Genomic DNA, 21,851 nt, shown 5'->3' on the forward strand with positions numbered 1-21,851 from the left:
GCCTCTTGGGTGCCGGGGTGGCTGAGTGTCTGTCTCTTGATTTTGGCTCAGGTCACAATCTCACTGTTTATGAATTCGGGCCCCGTGTTGGGCTCTGTGCTGACAGTGTGGAACCTGCTGGGGATTCTCTCTCTCTCTCTGCCCCTCCCCAGCTCACATTTTCTCTCTCTCTCTCTCTCTCTCTCTCTCTCTCTTTATTTATTACCATAAATAAAAACTTTGTAAAAAAAGTGAATCTCTTTGAGCCAAGCTTGGAGAATGGCATCACCTGCTTCTATGACATCAACAGACATCATGTATGAACAAAACCTTCCTCAAATTTGCAAACCAAAGCAGTCTCTTTCTTTTCTATAATAGTTATAGAAATAACTCAACAAAGAATTATTACACTCAGATCATGTATCACGTGGCAGGCACAGATCTGGTTACAGAGGTTTTAGCTATAAACTAGACACACAGGCTCCCTGTTTTCATGGAGCGTGCATTCTAGAAGGGAAGAAAAGCAATAAACGAGCACACAAGTAAATACACAGAATAACTTCAGATAGAGATAAGTTCTATGAAGAAAATAAACCAGGGGGCTTGGCACAGAGAGGTGGAGAAAGATAAGCTGTGGAGAGGGTTAGCTATTCCCAAAAGGTGATTTTTTTTATTTAAAAAAAATTTTTTTTAAGTTTATTTATTTTTGAGACAGAGACAGAGCATGAACGGGGGAGGGTCAGAGAGAGAGGGAGACACAGAATCGGAAGCAGGCTCCAGGCTCTGAGCCATCAGCCCAGATCCCGACGCGGGGCACGAACCCACGGACTGCGAGATCGTGACCTGAGCTGAAGTCGGACGCTCAACTGACTGAGCCACCCAGGCGCCCCCAAAAGGTGATATTTGAAGAATAAGACAATGCCAGCCCAGAGGAGACCTAGAGCGGCCTGTCCAGCAGAAGTCTCTGTGGAAATAAGCATGCGTGATGTCTGTATTGTCCAATGCCCCGGCTGTGGAGCACTTGAAAGGTGGTTAGTGCAACCGAGGGACCAAATTTTTCATGTATCGCATTTTAATCTATTTGAATTTCAATACCACACGTGGCTAGTGGCTTTCGGATTTGACACAAAGCATTCTAGCAAGGGGAGAGCCAGTGCCAGAGGATCCGTAGTGGGAACCAGCCTTGTGGGTTGGAGAGAGAAATCTAGCATAGCCAGACCGTGGAACATAAGGCGGAGAGGGGTAGGCAGCAGCCATATTATGTACGTGCACTGTGAGGGATCAGATTTTGTTCTCTGCAGAAGTGGAAGCCATTTGAATGGTTTAAATAGGTGATCTGATTGCCTGTGACCCGGGTTGGCCAACTTTTTATAAAAGGCCAGGCAGTAAGTATTTTAGTCTTTGCAGGTCACAGAGTCCTGTCACCGGTAAGCACAAAAAGAGTCACAGACTATAAACGAATGAGCATGATGACTCTGTTCCAGTGGATTTTATTTACAACCTTATTACAGTTTTATTGACCTACAGCTGGTGGTCTGTCACTTGCCAAGCCCTGACCCAAGATCTTGTGGCAAACACTGCTAGCTGCCTCTTCCACCCTCTCTCTCTTGCCTCATCATTGCTAAGAGAGCCCCAAACTTGTTCGGGGTAACTATACGCACAACTAAAACTGCTCACTGTCCCAGATCCCCCGAAACTAGGGTTGACCGTGAGTCTCAGTTACGGTCAATGAGATGTAAGCAGATAGCTCCAGATGGGCTTTTAGAAAAGCTTTTTAAGAGAGCCAGCCTCAGCTGGCCTGCTGTCATTCAAACTTTTGCCCTTTTTAAATTTTTGTTAAATTATTTATTTGAAAGAGAGAGAGAATCCTAAGCAGGCTCCACGTTCAGCCCAAAGGAGGGCATGGCAGGCGGGCAGGGGTGGGGGGGTTCGATCCCATGACCTTGGAATCATGACCTGAGCCTAAATCAAAAGTCGGACACTCAACCAACTGAGCCACTCAAGCACCCCTGCCCTTTTTTTCTTTTTTTAATTCCTATCTGGAACTCAGATGGATATGGAACAGGCATCGTGTATATATGAGTCAACATAAATAAGACTGGAGGCTACAGGGGCACTTGGGTGGCTCAATCAGCCAAGCATCCGACTCTTGGTTTCAGCTCAGGTCATGATCTCATCATTCATGAGTTCAAGCCCCAACTTGGGCTCTGTGCTGACAGCACGTAGTCTGCTTGGGATTCTCTCTCTCTCTCTCTCTCTCTCTCTCTCTCTCCCTCCCTCCCTCCTTCTCTTTCTTCCCCTTTCCTTCTCACACTCACTCTCTCTCTCTCAAAATAAATAACTAAACTTAAAAAAAAAAAAAGAATGGAAGTTACATGCTAAGGATAGCAGAGAACAATCCAGAAAGTGTCAGATCTCTGGTTTATCATTTAGCAGCCATACCAGCCAAGGACTGACTTTCTCCACACTTAGGCTCTTCTAACTGAATTCATTATTTCCAACTGATTCCCTTCCTAGCTAATACACACAGATCTTCAAGAAAATATGGCTACCGACATGATGAGGCTGAGATAGGGGTAGAAGGTTGTCATGATATTCATAAAAGATAATCTCTCACAAGCTACTGCTCCATAACAAACAGCCACCAAATCTCTCGGCATACAACAAGCAACTATTTCTCATGTGTCTGTAGTCAGCCGGGGTGATTCTGATATCGTTGCTGTGTTCAACTTGGGTCCAGGTCTGCTACACAGAGCTCCCGTACACCTTGGATCAGCCGCCCGGCAAGGTCATGTTCTTCTCACGGCAATGACAGAAGAGGAGTAGGGCAAACAGAACACATAAGGGTTCTTAAGGACTGGGCTTGGAACTAGCAGGCTGTCACCTCTTTCCACATTCCACTGGCCCAAGTAAGTCACCCGACTGAACCCAGCGTCAAGGACTGGGAAAGTACATGCCACACTGAGTCAGAGGAAACACAAATTATACGGCAAATGGAATGGATAAAGTGAGGGGTAAAAAACTAGGACTAACAACTTAAATATACACAGACAGAGAATATGAAGAAGACAGCTGACTGGAGAAGATGCTTTGGTCACTGTGAAATCTTACTGAGCCCTGTGGAATCTCATTAAGAAGAGTCAGCTCTTGGGTGGCTCTGTCAGTTAAGCATCCAACTTCAGCTCAGGTCGTGATTTCACGGTTCATGGGTTCAAGCCCCACGTCGGGCTCTGTGTGCCGACAGCTAGGAGCCTGGGGCCCGCTGCAGATTCTGTGTCTCCCTCTCTCTCTCTCTCTCTCTGTCCCTTCCCTCCTCGCTCGCTCTCTCTCTCAAATACAAATAAACACTTTAAAAATTGTTTTAATAAATAAAAACGAAAAAAGAAGAGTCAGCTCTCAAGTCTTCTTGCTAGAAGGTGAAATAGGAATTATGCCTTTCCCCTTCAGTTATTAACATATTCTACAGCAAACTATCCATGATTCAGAAATCCTCATAAGATTTCCATAGATTCAAATAATAATTGCCAGACCCTAAAATAGTACATGCGAAGTAGGAGGGCTCAGAAACTAGGGTTGGACCTTCCATGAGGATTCTTTCCATTAAAAAGTAATAACCCTACCATACCCTTAACAATAACCTTTAGCATTGAAGACACTCGCTTGTGTCTGGTCTCTGAAGATCCCTGATATAGACAGCCTGGAACGGGGAATCCCGTGACAATGATAACGATGTGATGATGATTAAAAATAACATGTATATAATACTTACATAGTACTAAATGCTGAGAACTGTTCTGTGCATGTGTAGCTTTAACTTGTATGGTTCTCTCAACAACTTCCTGAAGCAGGCACTATTATTACCACCATTTTTCAGATAAGAAATCTGGGGCACCGGGAGGCTGACTATCTTGCCTTTATCACATGAGTAAGCGGCAGAAGTAAGATTTGGACCCGGGAAGTCTGGCTCCAGAGCCTATGCAGGGAACCGCGACTTTAAAGTCCTTCGAAAAGAAGACAACCCTACGGCACTTACGGATATGTTGCACATTAATCGACACCCATTATTTATTCAAAGCCATGGAGCTCATTTAAATTAACAGGTCTGGGTAAACCCAGGAACACCACCTGGTGAAAACCGTTGTCTCTTTCCCCCCTTTCAGGAAGATTAGGATCATTAAATTCTGGAGGCAATGATAGTTTAATTAAAAGACATTGTGGTAAGGGAATGTTTCATTTGGGAGGGAGAGGCACTGCTTATTCGAGTGTCCCGAGAGGGACCAACGTGCTGCCAGCCGATCAGATGCTGGAAGGATGTCACTGTTGGAGGCTGTAATTCTTGGACTTGAAAACACGTGCTAGCACCCAGCGCACCATTAGCTGAGGCACCAGGGGACACTTAAAGCGGCAGTGGATGGCTAGCTTTTTGCTCCTATAGAATCTCTGATTTATAAGGAAGTTGGTAACATATTTCTGCAGCGGAAAGAACACAAGACTGGAAGACAGACAGCTGGACGTGGGGCTCTGGGGTCAGGCACGCCGTCCCACAGCAGCCAGTCCTCAGCTGGGGGAGCACTGGGAAGGCAAGACTGGAATGGCCCTTGCCCCCCAGGAACCTCACCCGGTAGAATAGGCTCAGAGATCAGCATGGCCCTGCCTTCCTCAGACAGAAGCTCTGAAGGTCAATACGGCACCAAGGTGGAAACATCTGAGGGGCAAAACTCGTTCTAGAAGACCGCCTTTTACGACTCACTCTGCCAGTCACAAAATCAAATGGCTTCGAGTGCAAGCTAACTGAACTCATAGGAGCCAACCCCCTCAGCTTGCAAGTGAAAAGACAATCAAGGTTTGGGGAGGAGTAAAAATAAAACTAGATTTAAACCAGCTCTTTACATTCTGAGCCCGCTCGCTCTTGGCCAACACTCCGGGGTTAGGAGTTAACTTACGAGTGAACCTGAAACCTATCTGATCTAGCCCTGCCTTCTCCCAAATGGGAGCTGAATGTATGGTGTTTACAGAGTTTTCAACAACTTGCGCTAAATGGGAAATGTTATAAAATTATATGTGCAGTATAATCTCAGCTACTCTGTGTGCATGCGTGCATCCATGCGTGTGTGTGTGTGTGTGTGTGTGTGTGTGTGTTGAACCAACACAGGATTTTTTTTTCAACTTACAATTTTGAAGGAAGGCAAGAAATTAGATAAACAACAAGGACAACAATATTGTCAATGGGAGAGACGTGTGAACCGACGTACTGAAGCAGGAACAAGCCTGATACACAAAGCGTAACTACAAAAATGACTGAATGTGATCCCCTTACCTGGGGGTAAGGGCAGGGTTAGGATACAGCTGAGTCTGGATTTAAATCCAAGCCAGCCACATCACCTAAGATAAATTTTTAACTGCTGAGTTATTCCTTTCTCCACCGACATCTCCAGCAAATATTTGTCAAGCACCCACTGTGAGTAAAACTAAGTGCTGGAGTGCTAAAGTCTATGGAATTGCCTCAGTTTCCCCACCAATCAGAGTTCAGCCAGGAATACCTACCTTGCAGGGGTGCCTGGGTGGCTCAGTTGGCTGAGCGTCCGACTTCGGCTCAGGTCATGATCTCACAGCTCATGAGTTGGAGCCCCACGTCGGGCTCTGTACTGACAGCTCAGAGCCTGGAGCCTGCTCCGGATTCTGTGTCTCCCTCTCCTCTCTCCCCCTCCTCCACTCATGCTCTGTCTCTGTCTGTCTCAAAAATAAATCAACATTAAAAAAAAAAAAACCTGTCAGTAGGAAGGAACTGACTCTGAGCCTCACAATGAACTTCAGTGTCTTGGTCCTAAAGCCCAGAATGAAAAGCATGCCTGCCTTTGGTTTCAAAAATGGGATGCAATGGGTGTCCTACATGGAGAAGAAGGCCAGGTCTCCAAGGTGGGATGATGTTTGCCATCATTCCAGAGCACCCAGGAGTATAAAATGGCCCCTCTGAAATTTGAGAGTCGGCCAACTGGCTGTCAAAATTTGGCTTATACTCACAAGGGGAAGAGAAAGATTTCCTCAGGAGGGAAGAAACATTCAGAGGGAACTGCGGACTTTCAGAGCCGGGAGGGACCTCAACAATCAATAGTCCTCGAAGAGCGGAGGCGGCTGGGAGAGGTCATAAAAGTGGAGGAACTTGCCCGAAGGAACCCAGCCAGAGGGAGCGGTGTCTCAGCTTGGGTTCCCCAGAGCCCAGAGCCTAAGGCCAAGACAAAGACTTGGGTACAAGTGGTGTATTCAATGGCTGATCCCAGGAAACAGAGGATAGGAAGACGCAGTACGGGAAGGAGGAAAAGCCGGACAAAGAGGGCATTGCCCAAGTCACTGTTTACGGGCAACAGGGGCTCAGACTCTAATAGAACGCCCTTGAACAGTGCGCAGGATGCCCCTCAGGACTCTCAGGACAAGAGGCAGGAAGCATTCGTCTGGCAGGTCCTGCCACTGAGAGGTAGATCGTCCCCGGAGGTTTTAGCCCCCGCATCTCTGCGAACACACTGGCTGAGCAAGCTCTTGTTGGCTCCACTGTTGAAAGAGCCCGAGGACAGATAGCCAACACAAGGGCCACCAGTACAGATGCGGTCAGCAGAGACAGAACCAGCGCCTGCATAAACAGCTGCCCACCCAGCCATGGCTAAACCCAGAGCGTGGGCCAGAGGAATGCTACCGGAGGGCCGGGGAGGATCTGCTGATTTCGAGCCTATGCCCTAATGCTAAAGCCTATTCTACGGAGCACGGGGGTATGACGATGACCTAGACAGGTTCTGAAAGACACAGGGGCCCATGCTCCCATCACCATCGTCTAACCAGATACTCGGTTCTAACCAGAGACCCCTTCGCATCTTACCTTGCAGACCAAAACCGTGTAATTGTACAATTCCAGAATTGTGTTATTCCATCTCCACCTTGGGGTTGTAAGGCGATCTCGGACACTGATGTTAACAGGGAACTCTGAGCTCCTGGAAGGCACAGGCAATACTGTGTCCTAACAGGATGTCGAGATAGAAATCTCGCCTCTAAACACCCTTTAAGCCAGCTTTGAAGTCAATGCGTGATAGAGACTTGAAAGAAAATGAGTCAATTCTAAAGGAGCATTGAAGCAGCAGAATCCACGCTACCCTCTCCTCGCTGGGCTGCTCCTGACGTTCTCCAAGCAAACTCGGTGGACAAATTAAGTGGAGGAAAGTGAAGTGTCTGGGAATGTCAAAAAAGTGGCAGGAGATGCCAAAAATCTGTCAAATCCCTCTGCAGAGGCGCATACGCACAACCACGCGAGCCCTGCCGTCAAGTTCATTGTTCTAGGAAGCCTGCCCGGTGCCATGAATGCCTCACAAACTGAGCTGGGTGAGCGCCCGGGGAAGGCAGCTGTATGCCAGAAGCACTGCAAAAAACGCTCCTTATGCACGCCTGCGTGCATGCCGGCAGCAGCAATTCGACTTCCAGATATCAGGTGGTTTCCTATTTTAAAAGACATACTATGTAGTAGAACGCCAAATGGACATTCATTCTTTTTTTTAATTTTTTTTAATGTTTATTCATTTTTTGAGACAGAGAGACAGAGCACGGGCGGGGGTGGGGGGCAGAGAGAGAGGGAGGCACAGAATCCGAAGCGGGCTCCAGGCTCCGAGCTGTCAGCGCAGAGCCCGACGCGGGGCTCGAACCTCCGGACCGTGAGATCGCAACCTGAGCCGAAGTCGGACGCTTAACCGACTGAGCCACCTAGGCGGCCTCGTTCTTTTTTAAACGTTTATTTATTTATTTTGAGAGAGAGCACAAGCAAGGGAGGGGCAGAGAGAGGGGGAGACAGAATCCCAAGCAGGCTCCACACCGTCAGCACAGAGCCGGATGCAGGGCTCAATCCCATGAACCTCAAGATCATGACCTGAGCCGAAATCAAGAGTCAGACGCACCCCCACTCATGCCCTGTCTCTCTCTTACTCAAAAATAAATAAACATTAAAAAAAAAAAGAGTCAGACGCTTAACCGACTGAGCCACCCAGGCGCCCCTTGATATTAGTTCTTAAGATGAAACACAGAACTCTGAAGAATTTTCATGCTGTTATGGGCAATTCGGGCAATTGCCCCCCAGCCCCTTAGGGTACAAACTAACTCTCCTCTGCCCATAGAGTGATTTCTGATGGGGAGGTTTAAAAAGCACTGGTGATGGATAAAGCTCTCTGGAGCTGAAGGCAAAAACTTCTTTCTAGCAGAGTCCTTTCGGGATGAGTTATTTCACTCATTCTGTGAGATTCCGTTTCCTCATCTGTTACAAGGTGGATCATGATGTCTGCTCCTCGGGGTTGCTGGGAAAACGAAATAAGGTTGTACGAAAATGGCCCAAGTAGAGCCGGCACATGATAAACACTGTTTACTTTGTCTTTTGTTTTTCTCTTCCTACGTCACACATCACAGTCTCCAAAACCTTGTCTCATCTACCTACGAGTTAGACCACGGCTTCCTCACAAAACACTCACATCCATTTTATTTCTGCCGCATAAAAAAAATGTCTAGAAGACAGGCCCTTCAAACTTGGGACCGCTCTTCCAAAAGCTCCGAAGAAATTGCATTCCACCCAAGTTCACAAAATCGTCTATCGCGAAGGACACAGTCATGAACTGCGTAGCTTGGCACTTCCGTTCCCTGCTGTCTGGCCCGATACGGAAATCCGCGAATCTTCGGTTTGTCTCCTGTGAAATGAGAATAGCATAAACGCCCTGGTAACACTGTTAGGAAGAAGAAAAGGAGATAGTGACCGCGAGATCATGACCTGAGCCGAAGTCGGACGCTTAACCGACTGAGCCACCCGGGTGCCCCAAGCGTCTGACTTTGATTCAGGTCATGACCTCACGGTTCATGAGTTCAAGCCCCTCGTGGGGCCCTGTGCTGACAGCTCGGAGCCTGGAGCCTGTTTCGGATTCTGTTTCTGTCTTTCTCTGCCCCTCCCCTGCTCACACGCTGCCTCTCTCTCAAAAATAAATAAACGTTAAAAAAAAAAATTGTGCATTCCCACCTCGCCCCCTCCTGCTCCCCCCTCCTTTAATGTCTGTCTCGGTTTTTGCTCTCCTCCTCTCCTCTGCATCTTTCCGAACCAGTCCTAAGACCCATCTCCTTAAAGTACCTTCGTGACAATCAGCATGGTCACAAATCTCTTTTTTGGTGGTTTTTCAATTTACTTTTTTAAGGTTTTTATTTTAATTCCAGCGTAGTTAACACACAGTGTTATATTAATTTCAGGTGTACAACATAATGATTCAACACTCCCATCCTTAATCCCCATCGCCTCTTTCACCAGTTCTCCACCCACCTTCCCTCCCTGTAAGAGGAGAAAATCTGGACACACAAAGAGACACCGGGGGTGCACGTGCCCAGAGGAAAGACCGTGTGAAGGACAAAGTGAGAAGGTGGCCATTTTGCAAGCCAAGGAGAAAGACCCGGGAACAGACGCTTCCCTTCTGTCTCATGGAGAAAAACCAACACTGCCAGCACCTTGATGTTGGACTCCCAGCCTGCAACGCTGTGAAAAAAAAATACATTTTTATGGTTTGAAGCACCTAATCTGCAGTATTTTGTCGTGCCAGACCAAGCTAATACACCCTGGGGCTCAGACAGGATGCAGGCACTCCACGGGGCACCCCTCGCTTCACCCAGCAAGTGCCCCTAACAACTGTAGGAGTGGCCTCAGAATCTTGAATCTGAGTGACACAGCTCATTCTGGGAGGCCAGATGACTGTGAGGTGCCCCACAGGCAGAGGGGTCCCCAAGGTTCCAAAGGGCAGAACCAGGAAGTGGGGGGGGTGGAGAACATTCAGTTGTGCCAACCGTTTTAACCCTGTTCCTGGTCAAAATGAAATCCTCAAGGTTTTTTTTTTTTTTTTCTTAAAATTTTCACGCAATAGGGAGCACATGTCAAAATGTCACTTAACCCATTAATGAAGAAACCAGCAGAAAGGCAAATATGACTTGAAAAACAGTAGGTTGGGGCGCCTGGGTGGCGCAGTCGGTTAAGCGTCCGACTTCAGCTCAGGTCACGATCTCGCGGTCCGTGAGTTCGAGCCCCGCGTCGGGCTCTGGGCTGACAGCTCGGAGCCTGGAGCCTGTTTCCGATTCTGTGTCTCCCTCTCTCTCTGCCCCTCCCCCGTTCATGCTCTGTCTCTCTCTGTCCCAAAAATAAATAAAAAACGTTGGAAAAAAAGAAAAAGAAAAAGAAAAACAGTAGGTTGAAACTGGGCTTTTATACCCATTGAAAAGCATGAAAAGGAATGTCGACCTAAGATGACTAAATTTGACCAAAAAAAAAAAAAAAAAAAAAAAAAAAAAACCTGGCTAATTCCTTGCAGAATAAAAAAAAAACCTAATTTCGGGATTATCTTTTCAAACTGACAGAAACAAATGGCATCACATCTTTCCAGTTTTACAGAACCGGAAGCTGTCTGAGTTCTGATCATTTGTGCAGACCTGGAAAATGCTCCAGCATAGCGATTCGCAAGCTTTTTGGTCTCTGGATCCTTTGGCCTTTTATTTTTTTTTTTTTTTTTTTTTTTTTTTTTAACGTTTATTTATTTTTGGGACAGAGAGAGACAGAGCATGAACGGGGGAGGGGCAGAGAGAGAGGGAGACACAGAATCGGAAACAGGCTCCAGGCTCCGAGCCATCAGCCGAGAGCCCGACGTGGGGCTCGAACTCACGGACCGCGAGATCGTGACCTGGCTGAAGTCGGACGCTTAACCGACTGCGCCACCCAGGCGCCCCAAACTTTGTCCTTTTAAATAACTCTTGAAAGTTATTAAGCGCCCAGGGCTTTGGTGATCCGTGTTATAGCTATCAATATTTGCCATGATAAAAATTAAAACCAAGAAACTTTTGGGGATGGCTGGTGGCTCTGTCTGTTAAGCCTTCGACTCTTCATTTTGGCCCAGGTCATGATCTCATGATTCGTGAGGCGGAGCGCCATGTGGGGTTCTGTGCCGACAGTGTGGAGCCTTCTTGGGATTCGCTGTCTCTCCCTCTCTCTCTGCCCCTCCTCTGCTCATGCTAACTTGCCCACACTCTCTCACTCTCTCTCTCAAAAGAAATAAACAGGGGCACCTGGGTGGCTCAGTCGGTCGAGCCTCCGACTTCAGCTCGGGTCGAGATCTCGCGGTCTGTGAGTTCGAGCCCCGCGTCGGGCTCTGTGCTGACAGCTCAGAGCCTGGAGCCTGCTTCGGATTCTGTGTCTCCCTCTCTCCGCCCCTCCCCTGCTCATGCTCTGTCTCTCTCTGTCAAAAATAAATAAACAATGGGGCGCCTGGGTGGCGCAGTCGGTTAAGTGTCCGACTTCAGCCAGGTCACGATCTCGCGGTCTGTGAGTTCGAGCCCCGCATCCGGCTCTGGGCTGATGGCTCAGAGCCTGGAGCCTGTTTCCGATTCTGTTTCTCCCTCTCTCTCTGCCCCTCCCCCGTTCATGCTCTGTCTCTCTCTGTCCCAAAAATAAATAAACGTTGAAAAAAAAAAATTAAAAAAAAAATAAAAAAATAAAAAAAAATAAACATTAAGAAAAAAAATTTTTTTAAAGAAATAAATAAATGTAAAAAGGGTTAATAAATATAACCAAGAAACTTTTTAAACAGGTAATTTATTTTAAAATAACAATAATAAACCCATTGCACAATAACAGAGGTAACATACTTTTATGAAAAAAATAACTATTTTCCCACAGAAAAATTTTTACTGAGAAAAGTGGACATGTTTTACTTCTTTGTACATCCGGCTTCTTGGAAGACAGCTGGATTCTCATAGCTGCTTCTGCATTCAACCTGTTATAGTATGTTGTTTGGGGCAAGGATGTGAAGGACATCCAGCCTCCCCCAGAGAGGTGGAGCCCCTTTACATCACTGTAGACCATTTTCTTTGGCACCTCCTAAAGGTAAACCAGGGGTAGTTTCTACAGTAAGTTTCGATGTGCCGTATTAATAACTTTTGTTCTGAAACCGTACCAACGACTTTTGGTTCTCTGTTACAATAAAATCCACTGGCCTACCTTATTTTCAGGGGATAGGTCACCCATGCACGATTTTCTCATGATGGATCATTTCAAAAATACTGATTCACTGACTCCTGCAGATCTTCCAAAATACTGACACATTTTGCTGTATTAGATCAAAAAGTTCATTCACATCACCAAGGATTTTGTCGGTGAAGCAGGGATTTTTCTCACTTGGAGCGTGGGGGAGGGCAGCACGTGATGATGACCTGGCATACAGGTGCACCGTCCTGATCTGGGCTGAGGTTCCAGCAGTTTCACCCACGGCTGGTGTGGCACCGATTACAACTGTCCACCCAGTGAAAAATACAAACTATGCCTTCGTGTCCTCACAAAAATGGTTTTGATCTCACCGTCACTAGGAAAGTGCCTGGGGACTCCCCGGGCTCCCTGACCCATACTTTGGGAAGCTTCTCGAGCATGACACTGAGAAGATAAGCTGTCATCTTTTTACCTTGTTTGCAAGTGTTAGATGATTCTTCGTAACACCCGCCGACTTTGACAAAAATAAAGAGATCATTCGGCAGGCGGTGGGAGGAGAGAGGGTAGAGAGGTAGGCAGGGCTGGAGAGAGGGGGAGAGTTTCATGGTTGTCACTCCTTGAAGTGTGAACCTTGCAAGAACACCCTAAAGAGGAGACACCTTCTCCAAATTTGGCTCTGCAGGACACAGAAAAATCACAAGCAGGCAGAATCTGCTGGAAGAAAGCACATCTGACCTACCCAAAAGCAAGCATGGGTGGCCTCGCAGATTTCCAAATGCAACCAAATGCCCATTTACCATTAATCAACAAAACTAATTAGCAGATAATCACTGTCTGTCCCGCAGGGTGAATGCTACTAAAAACTCTAAGCAGATACATTAATTTCCCTCCCCCCCCCAAAAACAAACCCAACTCTTTGGAAATCAGCATGAATGTAGCCTTTTGTCTCCAGCCTATACATAAATGGTACATTGATGATTCCTCCATCGGCACGTCTAGGCTCCCGTTAGCCATGCGTGCCATGTTTTCTAAACAAGAGTAGAGGCTGTGGGGCAGCGTGAAGCAGCTGGCAACATCGACCAGTCAGCTATCCCTCCAAGATTTCCTGTGCCCAGTCTTGTGCTAGGAGGTAGGGACAAAAGGCTGAGCAAAGACAGACCTGGTCCCCACCATAACTCCAGTAGAAAGGAAGCTTTAAAGAAAGAGTGACATGATTGAATGCATCGTTCAAAACGATGGAGTTCCCTGAGAAGAAGGAATACGGTTATCCTGAGAACATATTAACACCACATCCTGGACTGGGGTCTAAAACACTTCTGGGAAGCAAAGACTGCTGCTCTGTGATCCGGAGACTGGGTAGGAGTTTGCGGATCAAGGCCGCTGGGGGACCAAGCATATCTGTTCCTTTATAAGCTGCTGACCTAGCTCCCCTTCCCTGTAGCCTAGACATAGGTCAGCCTTTGCTGTGCAGTTCATGAAAGGTCTCAGCCCTTTAACGCCTAACTGGAGAGAGTCTGATGTGGGTAAGAAATAGTAGGGGCCGAATGAATGTTTTGAAATAATAAATGAGTCTTTAGGAAAAAAAAAAAAAAAAAGCTGCTGTGAGCAGCACAGAGAGGGAGGGAAGGTGAAAGCCAGTCCAAGCCTTGCAGACCAACTGAAGGATGTGGCTCACGATGCTGAGCCCCACGGGTAGCCAATGAGGGGTTTTCAGTAGGGTCTGGGGCCAGGACTCAATCTGCATTGAAACTAGTATCAAATATGCAGTACGGGGGGAGGCGCGTGGGTGGGTCAGTCGGTTAAACATCGGACTTCGGCTCAGGTCATGTTCTCGCAATCCGTGGGTTCGAGCCCCACGGCGGGCTCGAGCCCCACGGCGGGCTCTGCGCTGACAGCTCGGAGCCTGGACCCTGCTTCAGATTCTGTGTCTCCCTCTCTCTCTGCCCCTCCCCCGCTCGCACTCTGTCTCTGCCTCTGTCAACAATAAATAAACATTAAAAATTAAAAAAAAAATGCAGTGTGGTGATGGCCAGAGAGCCACTGAGTGGGGCAGGGGACAGCCCAGGAGCCACTGCAGATATCCGTGAGAGGGGTGAGGGCAGAGTGGTGGAGAGGGAGGGAATGCTGCTCTGCAGAAACACCGGGTCGTCTTGGCGGTGGAAAGGATGGGAAGAGACAGACGTAGAGGACAAGTTCCAGGTGGCCGGTTGGCACAGCGGCGTGGGTGTTAGAGAAGCCTGGAGGAGGCTGGGGAGGACTCTCGCGCGTGCAGCCTTTGCCCTGCGGGGTGTGAGACACTGAGCAAGATACCGAGTCCAGTGTGGGCGTTTGGAGCTGAGGGCGCCGGGTCTGGAGCGGATATAAAGTTGGGTGATGGAAGCCACAGACACGGAGGGCTTTTGTCAGGAAAGAGTGGGAGCCGCGGGACCAGAGAGAAAAGAAATAGGAAAAGGAGAAAGGGGGTAGGAAGGGGAGAAGAGGGCGAGAGGGGATCGGAGAGGACGAAAGGGAAGAGGCACGCCTACCCCTGGTGCCCTAGGACACCAGATGGTGCTGCGAAGGAAGCGGGGCTGGAAAGTCCGGGAGGGGGTGGAGGAGCGTCAGGCTGCAGAAGGGAGGGATGAACAAGGAGGGGGGACGGGGCTGTGACGCGTGTCAAAGGCTACAAGACAATGTGTTGGCTTTAGGGCTCTGGCATCAGTGTGGATGTCTGTTTGCCCTCAAAGAGCGCCCCCCACCACCCCACTCCCTCCTCTGCCCTGCTGTTTGGATTCAGCCAACAGGGAGCCCTGGCAGGAACTCAAGAGAGGAAGGGAGGTTGCGAGGGCCGTGGCCCTGTGAACGTTACGTCAGCCCCATCCCTCCAAGATCGCCTGAGCTGGTTTGCGTCCCTCAACCCAAGGTCACGGCTCCCGCAAAGAGGCCAATTCTCTATGACTCTTTCTCTGAGTTGCCCAGGACCCAGGAGAGCAGGGGCTCTCCGCAGGTTTCTCCGCAGACCCAGGAGAGCAACGGCTCGTCTGCTACAAAACCCTGGAAAAGAGATCCCAGAATTGATGGATTATTAAATGTGAGCCGCCCCAGGAACTGCCGGGCTGTCTGCAGAGCGTGACTCTGCAGTCCTGAAGCGGGGAGGTCTGGACAGCACATCCCGGCGCCCATATGTCCACCTCCCGGGCCGTTCAGAGCCAGTGCTTTGGATAAGTCCGGAGGCAGTTCGTCCAGGATCCTGGCCGGTCGCCTGGCCGAAGAGAAACTTCAGGAGGGTGAGGTTAACGGGACAAACCACAGTTCCTGCCACAGCAGCTGGCTCCTGGGCCCCACCTTGAAACTTTTCATCTGCCTCCTGCTAACCGCTCCCTATTTTCCTTACCTCGGTCAGCTCCTCCCCTGGTCCTGGTACCTCACCTGGCCGCAGGACCCTGACATCACTCCTGAGGGGCCCAAACCCCTGATCACCATGCACTGCCCGGGCAGGGCTGATGCATCGGCTTTGTCCGTGCGATGCTCAAATTAGGCAAAGGAGCACCAAGAGACGCCAGAGGGAGTAACGTGGATGCCAGCATTCCTCCCAGCTCCCACCGTGAAGGCAGCCTTTTCTTCTCCCGGTCAAACAAGTAGCCAAAGTACCCAGGGGGCAGCCACAGTTTATTGTCCCGTGGCAATCTCACTGTGTGCTGTGGCGGGAGTGTAGGAAGTGGGAATCCGGGGGGCCAGAGCCCCAAAACCCACGGAGCCCAGAGTGACAGGCACAAGAGGTCTAAATCCCCTGGCCGGGTCACTGGGTGGTGGCAATAGGGGCCATCCCTCGGTGTGGACCTTTCCTGGACCATTGCCAAGGGGGGCATCTTCAGCCCGGCATGGGGCTGGCCGCTCTGCAGGGAGCTCTCCAAGGAGCTGGCAAATAAGTCCTCCACTGCCAGAGGGGGGCTGGATGGTGTAACACAGCATCCGCCATAAGCAGCAGTTCTAACGAGAAAAGGAGGAAAGAAGGGGTACGTGCTTGAGTTAGTGTTGATGTTAGGTGGTGAAAAAGCCCGATGAGTACACCTCTCTCTGCACTTGTCTATGTGAAGAAGCAACATCCTTCGTGTACAAGGGGGGAGGGGGCAACACCTGGGTGGCTCAGTCAGTTGAGGGTCTGACTCTTGATTTTGGCTCAGGTCAGGATCCCAGGGTCGTGGGATCGAGCCCCAGTTTGAGCTCCATACTCAATATGGAGCCTGCTTAAGATTCTCTCTCTCTCTCTCTCTCTCTCTCTCTCTCTCTCTCTCTCTCCCTCTGTTCCTCTCCCCTGCTTGCTCTCTCTCCCTCTCGCTCTTTCTCTCTCTCTCTAAACAATAAAATAAATAAATGAAAAATTTTTAAAGGGGGTGGGGTGGTGTTTGTGGTCGAGCGTGCTATCCTGAGAAACTCAGTGATACCCAGACCAGTAATCAAGAATTTATAGCAATGTCAATTTTGCTGTATTGGAAACACATGGCTACTCCATTGCACGTGGGATGAAGACAGATGGCAGCATTCATGCAGGCGTGAGTGATGCCAGGGCAGGTTAGAGCACCAGAAAGATGGGCCGTGGGCTCCAAGCTCCCCGGGAGGAGAGCCTATGGGTTGGCGGAGGGCGAGCGGCCAGTGGCCAACAGGACGCGGTAACACCGCGGAACCAGCGTGGGAGGAATCACTGAATGAGCATCAGAAAGACACAAAGCTGTGATCAGATGACATGCTGGCATTAGCAACTCTGGATGTGGCACAGTTTCTGGTAAGTTCTATTGTGTCACCCGCCAGAGGGTGGTGGCGGTGGGGCAGGGGGAATAATCATAGGACGGGAGGGAAGAGTTCCCTGGAAGGGCCGTTTGCATAGATGGGACCCCACTCCCGTTTGGCAAGCTGGGAGTCAAGAGGGCAGACAGGAGCCACAGGCCAAGTCTTCCATGAAAAGGGACGGAGTGGCCAGAGGTGTGTCCAATCACCTCCGTGAAACCTTAACATCAACGTAATTACAGCAAAGCATTTCAATTACATTAGCTGATTTGACCTTCACAAAAGCTCTGTAGAAAAGGCAGGTAGCACCTGCTACCAAGACATGGAGGTTCCGTAAGCTGTAATGAGAACCCAAGGACTGGGACTGGAAACCTAATCAGAGAGGCATTACCTCTTCTAGAAAGCCCTCCGGACCCTCTCTAGGGAGGAAGATCATTCCTTGCACGGCCCTACTTCTACCCCTTCAGGTCCTACTTCCTTATATGTATTTGCCTCTCAGCAGTGGGGACAGAGCGTCTGGAATTTGGTGTTTTTCTTTATTCACATTACGGCCAACTTAGAAGAATTACCTCCAGTTGAAAATATGGATGTTGGGGCGCCTGGGTGGCTCAGTCGGTTGAGCGTCCCCCTCTTGATCTCGGCTCAGGTCATGATTTCACGGTTCGTGAGATCGATCCCCGTGTTGGGCTCTGTGCAGACATCACGGAGTCTGCCTGGGATTCTCTCTCCCTATCTCTGCCCCTCCCCTTCCCTCTCTCTCTCTCTCTCTCTCTCTCTCTCAAAATAATAAATAAACATTAAAAAAGAAAAAATATGGATGTTGGTAGATTTGGGGAAGAGGGCATATTAAAGACAAGTATTTCCATGTGTAACAGTTATGTATGCTGAATACTACACCCGGCCATGAACCGACTGATACAAAGGACAACCAAAGTCCTGCTTGTTTTCCTAAAGAGCAGGTCTCAGGGCACCTAGGTGGCTCAGTCGGTTAAGTGTCCGACTTCGGCTCAGGTCACGATCTCGCGGTCCGTGAGTTCAAGTCCCGCGTTGGGCTCTGGGCTGACGGCTCAGAGCCTGGAGCCTGCTTCTGATTCTGTGTCTCCCTCTCTCTCTGCCCCTCCCCCGTTCATGCTCTGTCTCTCTCTGTCTCAAAAATAAACGTTAAAAAAATAAAAAAAATAAAGAGCAGATCTCCAGCCAAGCTAAGTGAGATGCTAGGGACTAAGAGATTAGGGTTAAGGGAAGGACACACTCGTTCAAAATAAAAGATGAAAGAAGGAGTTCAAGATCTTGCCTTAAGGAAAACCAAACTTTTAGTTACCAACGAAAAATCAAAATAGTTGACTACTAAAGGCTCCTACGTGTCACCCACATGCAGGTGTTTTTGCTCAGCCAGAAGAGGCACTCTGGCTGTCACGAGATTCTGGGAAAAACGAAGATGCTCAGGGAAAATAATGAGAAATGAGGGATGGAAGAGAAACAAATGAAAGGAAGCAGAGAAAAGAGCAGAGGATGCTGATGCGACGTGGAGTCGAGCAGCAGATTAGAGAGGACGACCCCACCCTTGTCTCTGGCCTGGATCCCACACTGCAGGAGCTTCCCGAGCAGCAGAACTGCCTCCACTCTTGCCATCGTCTTATGCTTCCCCCAGCGGCCAGGCTGCCTCACTCCCTGCTCACTGTCCTCAGAATCTCCCCATTGCGTTTAGGATAAAATCCCAAAGGGGCCCCCATGGTCTGGACCTTCGTCATCGCACCCCACTGCAGACTCGTCTTGAGAGAGACAGAGACGGTGCAAGGGGGGGAGATACTCACAGAGAGGGAGACAGAGAATCCCAAGCCGTCTCTGTGCTGTCAGCACAGAGCCTGACTCTGGGCTTGAGCCCACGAAACCATGAGATCATGACCTGAGGTGAAACCAGGAGTCAGACACTGAACCTACTGAGCCACACAGGTGCCCCCCATTGCAGCCTCATCGTGAGCCACTCTAGCCTTCACTGACATGCTCTGGTCACCTTGGCTAAACTCCTCTGCCTCAGGACCTTTGCACATGCTACTCCCTATGTCTACAAGGCTCTTTGCCCCACCACACCTCTTGCTTATTCTGCATTGCTCAAATAAAATGTTCCTTCTTCAGTAAAGTCTTATCTAATACCCAGATATGATGAAAGCATTCTATTATAACCACTTATTAGACCCCGAATTTTTCTTGCAAAACTCACATCCTAACGTGTAGAGATGCACTTATACTGGCGATTGTCGATTTCATGTCAGTCTCACCCGTTAGACCACAATCCTCTGGAATCAGGGAACATGTCCATGGGCGGCACCTATACCATAAGCAGACACCTCAGTGCTTGTCACCAGGCAGGTACTCGGAGAACATTTATGGATGGAGAAACTGTAGTCATGGAACTATGACACCTGTGTAAGGAAGAGCCAGGAGGAAGAGAAAGCTTCAGGGGCAGTTGGTCACCTGAATCTCAAAGGAGCCTGGAAGCTCAAAGCTGAGGCAACCCGGCACTGTGTGGTTGTGGGGGGATGAGAGGAGAATCAACATCTCAGTAGCTCATCGGGCTGTTGTGTTTAAAAGGCAAAACTTCAGCGACCCCAGATGGCAAGATGGTTGCCTAACTCATGACCTCGCCCTCTGGGAGCTTTTCACCAAGTGAAGAAAGAAAGACTATTAGGAAGAAAATAGTAGGTAATGTAACATGAGGTCCAAAGGAGTACAGAAAGCGCTAGAAGTAATGTAAGTAATGTAACATTGCCCCGGGGTTGGGTATTTAGAAACGTCACGCAGGAGGGAACATAAGCCAGGCAGTGAAAGATGGCTGTGATTCACCTCAATGAGGAACAGACAAAGCTCTAATAGAAAGGGAATGGAATTGGACAAGGAATTTCTCAGGGAAGAAATCAAAGTATATACGAACCCATGAAATATAGTCAACTTGACTCGTTGCCAAAGAGAGGCAGATTCAAGCAACAAGATACAGTATTTTCATTTAAAAGTGAAAAAGATAAGGGCACCTGGGTGGCTCAGTCGGTTAAGCGTCCAACTTTGGCTCAGGTCATGATCTCACTGCTCATGGGATCGAGCCCCACGTCAGGCTCTGTGCTGAAAGCGCGGAGCCTGGAAACTGCTTTGGATTCTGTCTCCGTCTCTCTGCTCCTCCCCTGCTCACGCTCTGTGTCTCTCTCCCTCGCTTTCAAATATAAAATGAAACACACATACATACACGCATAAAAGTGAAAAATACATTTAAAATAGCAATGTCCTGGCCTCAAGGAGTCACTCGTATGTGCCGCTAAGGGAACCCGAGTCAGTGCAACCTCCACGGAGGCGGCTGGGCGCTGCTCATCAAAAGAGTTAAAATGTGGAGTGTAATTCCTCTTCTGGGAATGTGTCCTAAGAAGTTAATTAAGGCCGGGCTTAAATATTTAGCCTTAAGGATGCTCATTACAGTACTGGGTTTTTTTTTAATAAAAATTTGGTAATAACCTAAATATCAAAAAAGGGGGTGTTACTTCAATAAATTCTGTATAGAACAGACTTCTTTGTGCACACTGAACACATGATGCTACAGAAATACTATCAATATGGAAAGACGGTCATAATATATCAAGTACAAAAAAGATTACAAAACAACGTGTATATTACGGACTAGCGTGTGTGTGTGTGTGTGTGTGTGTATGTGTGAGAAAGAGAAGCTTGCACAATGAAAGCAACGAGGAAATCAGGGAGGACAGGGCTCCTCCGATCCTGGCCATGTTTGGAACAGGCACAGGAGGCCAAGTGTATGTGAAAAAGGGTGAAGGTTTCAGCCTTCAGATAGAGCTGTCCCTTTAAACTTCTTTAGAACTTTTAATCCATCTTGTTCCAGAACACACTGCAGGTGCCTTGCAAACACAGTTTCAGCGATCATTGGTGGAGCACCTTGTAGGTACCAGGCACCTGTCGAGGCTCTGGGAATATAAAGCTGAATCGATAACCCAGACACACACCGTCGAGAAGACTGGAAGGTTCTAGAACAGTTAGGTGGTGGCCCCAGGAAGAGAGAGCACATCTACTATAGAGCAGAGATCACACAGTGGCCGTCTGCTGCCTCAGCCTGGACAGGAGTGTATCGTTTGTCCAGTACAGTTCATTTTTCTTTTCACTCATGACTTTGAATGCCATCAGGCAGGTCTTGTCTTCTCCAATCAGGGACGAGGGTTCCTGCCTTTCTCCCTTTCTCTTCATCATAGTGATTTCACACCATCTTCCTGGCTTCTGAGTGCATTCGGGTTTGCCACCCTCAGAGCAGAGGAAAGAACATGGGACTTGGGGCCACACCATCAAGAGCTCCAATCTTGCTACGAACTGCGCCCCCTACAGTCGGTTCCTGGGCTCGCTTAGCCTCCTACTTAAAACGGGACTTTGAGGGTGACTCTTACCATTGGGCCATCCTTGTCTGTCACATGAGGCCAGGAAAGGGTCTTCCTCTCCAGGCTCTCCAGGGCTGGTTGTTAAGAGCCAAAAACAGGGGGAAATGCTTCTCACTTGACTCAGTAGAGGAGTGGGCTGGACATCCTGGGGATGAGGAGGACAATCAATGGCAGAGAAAGCGAACCTGAGATGGGGTGCCGGGCCCATGAGAACCAAGTCACAGGGCACAGGGGAGCAGAGAAGCCAGAAGATGTGAGCAGGGAGTGCTGCCAGAGGATAAGCCCAGATACACTCCCCAAAGAGACAGCACCCCAGCTTTTCCTGAGGTCCGGATTTTCTCGGGTGCAGCCAGCACTTTGCCACTGGCCAAAATGGACGCTGTACAGAGCTCACTCCTTCCCACGCCATCCACCATGTTGACCGAGGGAAGGTTAAAACGCCCTTCACTTATGCTTGTCGTCTTTTCTTCCCCAGCCTCCCTGTGTTGCTCCCAGGCTTCTTCCATGGTGTAAAGCAGTCACCTCCAGTCCCCAGCAGAAGCCTTCCTGCCTAGTCAATCCGTGGGCTGAATTCCCCACAGATTTTCCCTGTTCCGCGCCTTCCCTATGTCCCATAGTTCCTAATTACCCAATATGGACTCTTTTTCGTGAGGGCCAAC

This window comes from Felis catus, chromosome C1 (genome assembly GCF_018350175.1).
Source record: "Felis catus isolate Fca126 chromosome C1, F.catus_Fca126_mat1.0, whole genome shotgun sequence".
Taxonomy (NCBI): Eukaryota; Metazoa; Chordata; class Mammalia; order Carnivora; family Felidae; genus Felis; species Felis catus.